The sequence below is a fragment of the Rosa chinensis genome, chromosome 5 (assembly GCF_002994745.2).
Source record: "Rosa chinensis cultivar Old Blush chromosome 5, RchiOBHm-V2, whole genome shotgun sequence".
Taxonomy (NCBI): domain Eukaryota; kingdom Viridiplantae; phylum Streptophyta; class Magnoliopsida; order Rosales; family Rosaceae; genus Rosa; species Rosa chinensis.
The window spans coordinates 36,375,396-36,387,908 of NC_037092.1; positions in this window are offsets into that span (position 1 = coordinate 36,375,396).

Genomic DNA, 12,513 nt, shown 5'->3' on the forward strand with positions numbered 1-12,513 from the left:
TATTAAGAAGGACACAAAAATTGCTAACGCAGTGTAAACCTCTCCACTGAGGAAACTTCACTGCGTAGCTTTTAACGTAGCCAACACGAAAAAAACAATCCAATATGAATTAAATAAGTTTACAGTATACAAGTTGTGTTGTTCATAACAAACACATTCACTTAGCAACAAATGCTAACTTGATTTACAACTGATCTAACGTTTGCTTGATTATCAATCTATCAATTCTAATCAATCAACTGATCTTCCTTGTTCTCAAAGTCTCACTGATCTTTGAGAAAGAATTATGAACGTGATAGACTATGCAAGAGAAACAAGGAACAAGTAATGAGAGTTTTCAGAAAAATGGTTTTAACAAAACCTAATGGTTCAAGAGTGAACAATTTTATGTAAAAGAAAAAAAACTCAATTACAAGTATCAGTTTCGAAACCTTTTATAAGGGAGGAAAACTCCCCCTCAAACAAATCTTTTCTTTAATCATCAAATAAGATAGATATGGAAAGATATCAAAACTGAAATCAATGTTTCCTATTTATTTGTTACGCATGCAAAACGTCTTTAATGTAAAATACACCAAATCAATTTAATAGACATGTAAATCAATTTAAATTATGCAACATGATTTGGAATGAATGCCATATTAAACTTAAGATCAGTGAATCAATTCTGCTTGATCTTAACTTCCTCTTTGTTTCCTTGAAGCTCCGGTTTCCTTGTGAGAATGGGAAATCATGCATTGAATGGTAATAGTCCAATATACCTACAATCTCCCCCTTTGGGCATTCCCATTCAACACATGATTTTCCATCTTTTTGTCCTGCATGTTAGTTTTCACAGATAATCACTAATCACTAAACAAAGGGTGCTACTTGGATTAAGGAATCAATTTCCATCCTTTTAATAAAATTACTTAATAACAAAGAAAAGGCATCCCAAAAATATCTGTGCTTATGCACTTACAAACCCAAAACCAAAGCAACTATTGTTCATGAAAAATTTAAATGCAAAAACAGAAAATAAGAAGATGGAAATTACTTCTCCCCTTTTGAATGGGAAGGAACATCAAACTCCTCCAGCAGTTTGGTCACTGTGTCCTAATACTCCTCAGTGTCCATGGACGGACCAGGAGCGTCAAACCCTAGAGGGTGGCGCTGCATGTTTCGAATTTCCTTGAGGACTTCCCTGAGAGTATGGTTGGTGCGAACGAGGAGAGAGTGCATGTCATCCATGTCAGTTGTGAGACAGGCTATTCTCCATTCAGCCACTAGGATAGCATCCCGAAGAGAGGAGGAGCGAGAGGGATCAGGGGATGGAGATCGACGAGGAGGAGGAGGAGTGCGACTTCGGTCACGGTGCATGCCAGGATGGAGAATGCCAGCCCGCGCAGAGGCCTGACGGCCTTCCTCTAGAGGAGGAAGTCGCCGGTGTCCACCAAGGCGAGTAGTGATCTTTGTGCGAACCATGTTGATAGAAACAGTTGTGGAAAGAGCCTGCACACAGAGACAACCAAGAGTAAAATCCGTGGGAGACAAGAGATGCTATATATATTGAAGCAGTAGGTTTAGGGAAAACCAAAGAACGCACCGATTGGGATAGCGTCTCAAAGAGAAGAGGATTATGACAATTTAGTTCTCTGAGATACACGCATGCAAATTATTACTCCCCCTCAACTTAGGCTTAATCAATAAGGAATTTAAGTGCAACCAGATGGCAAACAAGGAAGGAAACGAAGAGACAAAAATATTCCCATAATCTGCAATTATATCACACGATCGTTTCCTTTGCTAAGTATCAAGGCAATGAATACAGTTGTCATATCGAAGAGAGAAAATAGAGCATAGTTTAATCACAGAGAGCACAAATCAAGTAGTGAAAGGAATATAGTTCAGAGCACGAAGTATGATGTATTCTATCAACAAAATGAATTGGTACTCATATTCAGACCTTAGGGAGTAAACCTGTGATAAAAGTGAGTAGAACCAGTATATGGGGCTTAGAAACAAGTTTAGTGAAATAGAGAAGGAGTGAAGTAAGAGAACTAAACATGTGAATTAAGCTCATGATATCTCCTTAGAAGGAGTAGGAGACATTGTTCCCAAGCACGTGTTGTATTTGAGTCATAGACCTCTTTTATTTAGTGACAATTAGAACTCATGTAACAAGACTCTCAACAACTCCCAGAACAGATGTTCTTAGGGTACTAAACATAACAAGGATGCTCCATGGAGAGAGTCTCGAGTAGTTGTCTGCAAGTTTTATTTTACGTGCAAACATCACTCACCAACTCGTTTCTTGCAAACCTTAGAAAGTTCACCACAAATAAGGCCTGATTACTAGGAGAGATGGTATAGAATTATCCATTCTCGTTTCTTACAAATCCTAGAAAGTTCACCACAACTAGGACCTGATTACTTTGAGAAGAGGGAATGAATCATTTGAGCATTTTAAGCAGTTTGCCTATTTCACAGAATCTCTTTTGACAGTAAATAAGGAGCATGCCACCACATAGGCCATAAGTGAAAGTGCATATGAGAATTAACTGAATAAGATACTAAACATGAGTACGCAATTTTTTGTCTAGAATAAGACATGACAACAATGGAAATAACTGAATATATGTACAAGTTACTAATGACAGTGGTCAAGGTACACTAAGATCACAATGTTCTCTTTCAACAGTGGACAGACATTAGAGTGCCTTAATACTTAGAACATATCCCCAAAGCATTTCTTAACATCTCAAACCTAGCAGTGTCAAGAGGCTTAGTAAACAAATCTGCAAGTTGACTTTCAGTGGGCACAAAACTTAACTCAAGTATATTCTGCTCAACCAAATCTCTAATAAAGTGATAGCGAAGATCAATGTGGTTTGTTCGAGAGTGTTGAACAGAATTTTTTGTGATGTTGATAGCACTTGTATTATCACAGAAAATAGACAACTTACCTTGAGAGATGCCATAATCATGAAGCATTTGCTTCATCCAGAGCATTAGTGTGCAGCAACTCCCAGCTGCGACATATTCATCTTCAGCAATAGATAGAGAAATGCAGTTTTGTTTCTTGCTGTGCCAAGCAACAAGATTGTTCCCAATGAAGAAACAACCTCCAGAAGTGCTTTTTCTATCTTTTAAGTTTCCACCCCAGTCAGCATCAGAATAGCCTGCAATTTCCACGTTAGTGTCAAAGGTATAAAAAATGCCGCAGTTAATTGTACCTGAGATATATCGGATGATTCTTTTGACGGCTTCTAAGTGTGATTCTTTGGGATTTGCTTGAAATCGAGCACACACTCCCACACTATATGAAATATCAGGTCTACTAGCAGTTAGATACAGTAAGCTTCCAATCATGCTTCTATAGAGAGTGGAGTCGATTGATTTTCCATTTGGATCCTCGCTCAGTTTTGTAGTGGTGCTCATGGGATTTGTAACCACTTTCTTAGATTCAAGTCCAAATTTCTTGATGAGATTCTCAGCATATTTGGTTTAAGAGAGAAAGATACCTGCATCAAGTTGCTTTACTTGCAATCCAAGGAAAAAGGTTAGCTCACCACACATGCTCATTTCAAATTCACTTTCCATGACCGATTGAAATTCATTGACAAGATATTTAGACGTAGAGCCAAAGACAATGTCATCAACATACACCTGAGCTATGATAAGATCATTTTTCACATGTTTTACAAAGAATGTTTTATCAATTGATCCTCTTGAGTACCCTTTTTCCACCAGATGGGTGGATAGCCTTTCATACCAGGCTCGTGGAGCCTGCTTTAAACCATACAAGGCTTTCTTGAGTCTATAAACATGATTCAGATTATGTGGATCTTTGAAACCTTGAGGTTGTTCCACATAGACTTCTTCCTGCAACACACCATTCAGAAAGGCAGTTTTGACATCCATTTGAAACAGTTTGAATCTTAGGTGACAAGCAACAGACAAAAGCAATCTCACTGATTCTAATCTTGCAACATGGGCAAAAGTTTCATCAAAATCGAGACCTTCAATCTGTGAATAACCTTGTGCCACTAGTCTAGCTTTGTTTCTGATGACATTCCCTTTTTCATCACTTTTATTTCTGAAAATCCACTTAGTGCCTATTATATTACAGTTTCTAGGTCTTGGTACTAAGTACCACACATCATTCCTAGTGAATTGATTTAATTCTTCCTGCATAGCACTAATCCAATCATCATCTAGTAGAGCTTCCTTGATGTTCTTTGCTTCAATTAGGGAAACAAACCCACACTGAGATATGACATTCATCGCTATTTGATTTTCTGTGATATAACAAAGTAAAGCATTACCTCGACTTACCTCATCTACACTTACCTGTGGAGCAGTTTGGCTTCGGGTTTTGAGACCATCTGAGATTTGTCCAAGAATATCTTGACGAGAATGATCTTTTTGGACTTGCTTGAACCCTCTTTTCACTTGAGGGGCTGGCTCGTAGATGTTGTCAGCATTCTCTTCCTGTTTATCAGTAGTTGATGTGTCTTCTGATTCTGATCTGAGAGTAGGTGATATTTCTGTAAAGTTTCCTCTTGTCTAATGTAGTAATCATCAATAGACACATTAATAGACTCCATAACAATCCTAGTTCGTTTGTTATAGACTCTATATGCCTGACTATTAATAGAATATCCAAGGAAGATACCATCATCACTTCGAGCATCAAATTTTCCGAGTTGCTCTCGATCTCTTAATATGTAGCAAGGGCTTCGAACACACGAAGGTGGTTTATGTTTGGTTTCTTACCTTTCCACAGCTCATAAGCTGTTTAGTCAGTTCCAGGTCTCAAAAAGACTCTATTGATGGTGTAACATGCAGTACTGATTGCCTCAGCTCAGAAGTTCGAGCTTAGACCAGCAGAATGCAGCATTACCCTTGCCATGTCTAACAACACTCTATTTTTGCGCTCAACTATTCCATTTTGCTGTGGAGTGATAGGGGCTGAAAACTCATGGGAAATACCTAACTCATGAAAGTAGTTAGCATAAGCAGCATTTTTAAACTCAGTTCCATTATCTGACCTTACTCTTACTAAGCACATGTTTGTGGACTGTTTTTCAATTATCATTCTTTGGTTTAAACCCTTGAATGATTCAAAAGTTTCAGCTTTGTCTTTTAGGAAATTAACCCAAGTGTACCTGGAGAAGTCATCAACTATCACAAGTATGTATTTCTTACCTCCAATGCTTTCTGTTTGAGCTGGTCCCATAAGGTCCATATGCAGCAGTTCCAATACTCTTGTGGTAGTGGCAGAGTTTATTATTTTATGAGGAGATCTGGCTTGCTTTCCGGTTTTGCATCCTCCACATATCTTGTCAGTTTTACCACTTAGTGTTGGTAGACCTCTGACACACTGCTTAGTGGATAATTTGAGTAGATCCTGATAGTTTACATGTCCCAATCTTCTGTGCCATATTTTGAAGGTTTCTTCGGCAGATCTCATAGACAAGCAATCCTGTACATTTAGAGGTTCATTAGATTGAATGTGATAACAATTATCTGAAGATCTCTTACCTCTCATAATATTTTCTCCCTTTTTATCAAGAATCACACATCTTTGCTTGTTGAACCAAACTTCTTCATAATCATCAGCCAAGTGACCGACACTTATTAGATTGGCAGTTAAACCCTCAACATACAAAACATTTTTTAGATTAGGAATTCCAGGAGTATTGACTGTTCCTCGTACGAGAATTTTGGCTTTTCTTCCATCACCAAAGGTAACTGAACCAGTCGTGTTTTCATCTTCGAACGAGTTGAACCAAGCTTTATCTCTAGTCATGTGTCTGGAGCAACCACTGTCCACATACCAGAAATTCCTTCGCTTGTCTGCCAATGCAGTGAGTGCTACCAGGCAGGTTGCCTCAATATATGTTGAAGGATTATCTGTACTTATACTTGTCATAAGACAGATATCACTAATAGAGTCAGTAGAATCAGAGTAATTAGAATGATGATTTTTCAAATCCTTTCTAATCCAGACAGGTTTATCTCTATTTTCCATGTTTGCTTTAGTAATCAGGTTAGCCAATTTGTTGATAAGATCTTTCTGCTCTTTAAGCTCACAATGTAAAGATTTTACAGATAGATTTTCCTCACTAGATGGAACTGACTTATGTCTCTCATTACATCTCGGTCTGATATGTCCTAATTTACCACAGTAATGACAAGTAGGAATAAAAGACTTAAAAGTTGCGTACCTGTTATGATCAGTCGAAAGCATCTGATTCATCCTTACCTAAGTGATATTCTGAGAAGGTTTTGGTTCCTTGTCAACCTTTGTGATAGTGTCCTTGATGACTTGGTTGATTGGATCACTTTTCTTCACTTCTGAATTTGACTCTCTCACAAAGTGTGTGCCTTTGGAGCTTTCTCCAAAATATCCAAGTCCGAATGTATCATGGTGGGCTTTTCCGGAGCTGAACAACCTAGATGCTGTTGCAGAGCTTATCTCAAACTTTGTGAACTTCTCTTGAGTGGACTTCAGCTCTTTCTGCAATGATTCATTTTCAGTTAGCAGATTTAAGTTTAGAGCATGTTGTCCTTTTACCTCAAGTTCAAGAATCTTGATTTTGTTTTTCAGTTCAGCACATTGTATCTTCCAAGTCTGCGAACTTTTGTCACTTTGTGAGTTCTGCAGCTCTTCTATGAGTTTATTCCTTTCTTGTTCCCAAGTGTTTTGAGAAGTCCTCCATATAAGCTTCAACTTCTCATTCTTAGCCTTTAGCATCACAATTTCATCTTCCAAACCTGCATTTTTGATTAATGTGGCTTTTGACGCTTTATAGAGTTGTTTGCAGCGGACATTAGTCTCATCATATGAGAATTCTTCATCACTTTCAGATTCAAGTGAAAGAGACGACACGAAGGCAACATTTTCGACCTCCTGATGTTCATCATCACTCCATGTCGAGAGGAGGGATTTATTGTTGCTATTTCCATGCTTCCTGTTACCACAATCAGTAGAAATATGGCTAGAGCCACCACATTCATAGCATTTTATTTTTCCAGATTTATTTGCTCTAAAGTTCCCCTTAATGTTGTTATCATTGTTAACAAAATTTTTCCTGGGAGCATTGGAATTTTGAGAGGAGGATTTATTTCTAAGGAACTTTTTGAACTCTTTGGTTAGAAGAGCAAGATCAAGTGGTTCATCTTCCTCTTCTTTCCCTTTTACAGCCTTGAAAGCCACACTTTTGGATTTCTTTTCAGGTTTTAGTCTTAGTTCATAAGTTTTTAGATTTCCAATGAGTTCATCCAAAGGGTATTCATCAATGTCAAAAGAATCCTCAATACTAGTGACTTTAGAGTGAAACTTTTCTGGTAAGGCTCTAAGTATTTTCTTTACAACCTTATCTTCATCAAAAGGGGCACCTAGACTACGACATTGACCAGTAATCTTTAGAATTCTACCGTGGAAGTCATCCACTGTTTCATCATCTTCCATGGTCATAGTTTCAAATTCATATATCAGACCTTGCAGTTTTTGTGCACGTACCTTTTTGTTTCCTTCATATGTAGTCTGCAGTAGATCCCAAGCTTGTTTTGCAGTGTCGCAGTGACTAATCCTCAGCTTTTCACGTTCAGAGAGAGCAGTGAAAATGCTATTTTTTGCTTTGAAGTCAGCTTGAAGATCACGTACTTCTACGTCAGTCCAGTCCTTCCGTGGCTTAGGAATAGAGACTGATAAGCCCTCACCTTTAGCTGGAATTATTGGTGTCTTCCAGCCATTTTCTACAATGTTCCATACATGTTCATCTTGCGCATACAAGTATGATTTCATGTATATCTTCCATTGAGTGTACTTTTCACATCCTCCATCAAACCATGGAGGACTATTAACAGATCCACCAGCAGCCCTATCTCGATGTTGTTCCATCGTCCCTGCGATCTACTAGAATATTCTAGAACCCGCTCTGATGCCAAATGAAAATACCAAACAGAACAATATTGAGTTATAATCAATAGAACAACTTAACTAAGAAATCACTGTATTAAGAAGGACACAGAAATTGCTAACGCAGTGTAAACCTCTCCACTGAGGAAACTTCACTGCGTGGCTTTTAACGTAGCCAACACGAAAAAAAATCCAATTTGAATCAAATAAGTTTACAGTATACAAGTTGTGTTGTTCATAACAAACACATTCACTTAGCAACAAATGCTAACTTGATTTACAACTGATCTAACGTTTGCTTGATTATCAATCTATCAATTCTAATCAATCAACTGATCTTCCTTGTTCTCAACGTCTCACTGATCTTTGAGAAAGAATTATGAACGTGATAGACTATGCAAGAGAAACAAGGAACAAGTAATGAGAATTTTCAGAAAAATGGTTTTAACAAAACCTAATGGTTCAAGAGTGAACAATTTTATGTAAAAGAAAAAAAACTCAATTACAAGTATCAGTTTCGAAACCTTTTATAAGGGAGGAAAACTCCCCCTCAAACAAATCTTTTCTTTAATCATCAAATAAGATAGATATGGAAAGATATCAAAACTGAAATCAATGTTTCCTATTTATTTGTTATGCATGCAAAGCGTCTTTAATGTAAAATACACCAAATCAATTTAATAGACATGTAAATCAATTTAAATTATGCAACATGATTTGGAATGAATGCCATATTAAACTTAAGATCAGTGAATCAATTCTGCTTGATCTTAACTTCCTCTTTGTTTCCTTGAAGCTCCGGTTTCCTTGTGAGAATGGGAAATCATGCATTGAATGGTAATAGTCCAATATACCTACAATACTACTCCACTTCCGTATCGAAGTAGTCAACTTTTATACCAATCTAAATCTACTTAATATATAAATACATTCATGTACGAAGAACTTGTGTTTTAACTTCCATAACATTGATTAAAACGACAAGGCATGTGTTACCAAACCTCTTGTCAAGGTCAAACACATGGCAACTTGCAAGTCACATTGTGCCTAGAAAGGTCATACAGGTGATGATAAGATTGTACCTTGGCATGTGGATGACAGCAATGTGTTTTTACTTATGGAGCTCTGGTTTGGACCTACTCTACATCATACATTGCAGCAACTACTTTCCGCAAAAATGTTTTGTAGCAATAATTAGGAACACCAAATGTTGCAGAGACCGAACAAATTCTTGCTGGGACTAAACAACTCTGGACATCGTGTTTAATATAACTGGAGAGTGGAGGTCATCAATCACTTCCATGAATGAGACTCACAGCAACTGCCTTTCGTTATCTCTGAATGAAACTTCAATGTTCCCACGGAATATAAGAAGCACACTCCGTGAGAAATTATTTTTTTTTTGATAAAATGAGAAAATGTTGCAACAAGAATTTTATCATACAAATTAAGTTGGTGATGGCAAGCTCGGGGTGAAGCAAGTGTACAAACTTATGTGCAACATCATCAAATTCACCGTTTTAAGTTTTACATTTAGATCTAAGATTTTGAATTGCATCTAGAATTCAAGAGCTAAATGCTAAACATGCATGCTTATTGCTTTTTAATGTATTATTCAACTCTAAAAATCAAAAATCAAAATGAAAATAAAAATAAAAAAAGCTCAAAGCATGTAATAACAGAATCGTCCAAAGAGCACATGAAAATTTTTGTCATGTACAATTCACCCAAACAAGTCCCATATATTCCCTGTCCAAGCCACATGAAGCAAAACCCTACAAAGCTCTTGTTTTTATTTGGCCCAATCATAATCATCATTGAAGTGAAACTATATGTCCAAAGGGGATTCAACTTCAATACTACTCAAAGTCTCAAACCTTGATTTTCAATATATTATGATTATTATCAAACAAAACCATGCATAGTCAACCTAAGTAATTAATTAAGCAACTAAAGGAACCAAACCCTTTGTATATTTTGAACAAATCAAACCCGTGAAAGATAATTTAGAAACCAAACATATGTCGTTGCCAGTTGTTTCGCTACATGATATCTCCGTGAGGGACGATGACGTTGGAGATTGGAGAATTCCATCTCAAACAAAATGAAAAAAAAAAAATATATATATATATATATATATTTGATTTGTAAGTTAATAGTTTATTATTAATTTCTGCGGAGACTTTTTTTGTAAATTCAACACCTATATGTTTTATCTACAAGCCAAACTATTTATTCTTAATCGATCGTGTTTTGTTTTCAAGCTGCTCATACTCTTATTAGGGGTGGCTCTTTATATTCTTTAATTTTTATTTTGTAATTGAAAAGATTTATATGCTAATAAAAAATTCCTGTGATGTATGTCATTGTATCATTATGAACAACTATTAAAATAAAAACAAAAAGGGGAGAATGTGAGAATAAACTGATCTCTCATGAAGAAAATAAGTAAAGTGATGCATCTATATAGGAGAGGTGCGACACGTACATTAACCTCACTCAAAACTCAACTAGGCAACTAGCTCATTTCATTATTGTGTTGTAAGACAACGTAGAAATGACATTCTCAAAGCCTCTGTCTAGTTTTCTGTTTTGCATTTATTGTTATTCTATTCTCTTATGATGTTTTGGCAATTATAAATTTTTTTATGTACTGACAGTATAAGTGACCCAATATTTATAAGATGATTTCAATTCTTAATATTTTTAATCAATCCTTTTTTAAAAAAAATAATCAAAAATTGTATTTGATGTAATCACTCATCCATGCATGTTGATGCAAGTGCACGTCAATCTCCGGCCCACGGCAACACTAACAAATGGTCAGTTTCTTCCCTTAATCTGTACGAAATTACTTATCAAATTGAATACACACACATTCTAATTACGCAAGCATAGTGCTAAGAAAGTAAGAAGTGGAATATCGCCCATATATAGCTTCCAAAGACATTGAGGTTTTGACTAACAAGTACTAGTTTTTCACTAATGTCAAGCATTTGGTACGTATAAAAGAATATGTACGATGAGGATGTGATGCATGGCATTGCAAAATCAAACAATACAAAAGACATGAGAGATTTTAGTTTGTTGATGTACAAAAGAATTGGAGGGCGTGGTGAAAATGGAGGAAGTGGAGGACTTGGAGAGGTTTGGTGCTTGAGCATGAGACAGAGAGACAGATAATTAGCTCTTGTCCGAGTCTGTAGGTGGTATCAACTATCAGTATCAACGATCGGTATCAACTATTAACAATGGACGCGTACTTCTGCAGTGTCAATAAAGTTTTGGTTAATAGTCCAAATGTCGTAATCACGATTTGTACGCATTGTAGGCATTTTATTATCTATTATAATTAACTAATTTTATTTTCTTACACATATTATAATTATAATTGCGTCAAAAATTTCAATAGGCTAATATCATATCTGCTTCTTGTGTTACTACGTATGGGGATGGATCACTCATATTGAAGATAAAATATGACCAATGTCGTCCTTCTTAATTATGCTTGATTTCTCTAACAAAAACTAAGAAATTAAAATTTTGGTGATGTTAAGCACTTTGATGAAGTCAAAAGTATTGTTAAATCCACATTTAAAGTCCTCAAAAAATTAATACCATTATATATATATATATATATATATATTTTTTTTTTTTGAAATAGGGCTGGTACGGCTGCCTTCAAACACTGATCAACCAAACTATAAAATACAAAGAAAGACATAGAGCCTGAACCCCATATTATAATAAGCATCAAGAATACATTGTGAAATAATATCAGGAGTCTCCACAAAATTTATGTATTCTAAGAGCATCTTTAGCAATGCTAGCCATTTTTGAGTCAAATTTTAGTTAAAGTAACTAAAAATCATTTTGGCTAGCCACTTTAGAAATACATGTGCATCAGTGCTCTCTATTTTAGCTAGTTTTGAATTTATATTATTTTTTTAAAAGAATATTAAATAGTTTAAATATATTTATAAATTACATAAAATAATTTAAAATGAATGTTCTAAATTATAGAGAGCCTCATCTCACTCTCTATATTTTGGAGCGAGATAGCTAAAAGTTATAATAGAAGTCACTTAGGAGTCTGGTGCAGCTGCTAAAATATATAAAAAGCTAAACAGACTCTCCAAAATAGCTGAGGAGCTAAAATAGAGTCTGCTAAAGATACTCTAACATGCACCAATTACCCAAGAGTGTTCGACTGGTTACTTTATTTGCTTTAACAAAACGGTGACATAATTTAAAAATAACTCAATCACGAAGAAGCCTTATTACAAATAGCACAACTTTCCTACTATGTTATTACATGAAAATTAATCTAGTGATGCTCTGTTTCATCTTGTCACTAGGAGGTTATATCCATTTGATCAAGTAAATAACTCGTCGCCTCGCTAGGCCAAATAAAACACATTGAGTGTGCAGTCTCAGGACAATGCCCATGTTGCCCTATCCAAAAATGGTAGGAACTTATTGCCGCCATAAAGTCACATCTAACTAAAAGTAAAAGATAGTAAATTAAGAAAGAAAAATAGCATGGGTTCAGAGCCCAAGCTCATGCCCAAATACCACCAAGCCCAAGTCTAGGTTTCTGCAGT